Source organism: Macrobrachium nipponense, chromosome 31 (genome assembly GCF_015104395.2).
Source record: "Macrobrachium nipponense isolate FS-2020 chromosome 31, ASM1510439v2, whole genome shotgun sequence".
Lineage (NCBI taxonomy): Eukaryota > Metazoa > Arthropoda > Malacostraca > Decapoda > Palaemonidae > Macrobrachium > Macrobrachium nipponense.
In genome coordinates, this window is record NC_061093.1 from 53,016,766 (window position 1) to 53,017,952 (window position 1,187).

The window sequence follows — 1,187 nt, forward strand, 5'->3', positions numbered from 1 at the left end:
TCCTTAGGAGGTCCATCGCTTTTCTTACTATGTGCGCCGTTCTAGGATCACACTCTTCTTCATGAGTCCTGGAAACTACTTCAGCCTCTAGTTTTTCCAGATTCCTTTTCAGGGATCTTGGGATCATGCCTAGTGTTCCTATGATTATGGGTACAATTTCACTGGGCATATCCCAAATCCTTCTTATTATTATTTTCAGTTCTTGATACTTATCCAATTTTTACCTTTTTTATTATTATTATTATTTTTTTTTTTTTTTTGTTTTTTTTTTTTTTTTTTTTTTTTTTTTTTTTTTTTGCTCTATCACAGTCCTCCAATTTCGACTGGGTGGTATTTATAGTGTGTGGGGTTCCGGGTTGCTTCCTGCCTACCTTAGGAGTCCATCACTCTTCTACTATGTGTTGGCCGTTTCTAGGATCACACTCTTTCTGCATGAGGCCCGGGAGCTACTTCAGCTCTAGTTTTTCTAGATTCCTTTTCAGGGATCTTGGGAATCGTGCCTAGTGCTCCTATGATTTATGGTACGATTTCCACTGGCATATCCAATATCCTTCTTATTTCTATTTTCAGATCTTGATACTTATCCAATTTTTCCCTCTCTTTTTTCTCTTCAACTCTGGTGTTCCCATGGTATTGCGACATCAATGAGTGATACTTTCTTCTTGACCCTTGTCAATCAACGTCACGTTCTGGTCTGTTTGCACGTATCACCCCCTATCCGTTCTTGATACCATAGTCCCAGAGGGAATCTTTGCGTGATCGTTTTTCTATCACTCCCTCAGGTTGGTGCTTTCGTACCACTTATTACTGCAAGGTAGCTGATGTTTCTTCTTGGCACAGGCTCCCAGTGGAGGGCTTTTGCTAACTGAATCATGCCTCTTTTTGTACTGGTTCTGCGCAAGTGCCGGGCATTCACTTGCTATGTGGTTTATGGTTTCCACTTTTCGTATTGCACTTCCTACATATGGGAGAGATGTTATTTCCGTCTATCGTACTTTGAACATATCTGGTTCTTAGGGCCTGATCTTGTGCCGCTGTTATCATTCCTTCAGTTTCCTTCTTTAGCTCTCCCCTCTGTAGCCATTGCCAATTGTCATCGCTGGCTAGTTCTTTAGTCTGTCTCATGTATTGTCCGTGCATTGGTTTGTTGTGCCAGTCTTCGTTCTTTCTGCTTTCTCTGTCTTTCT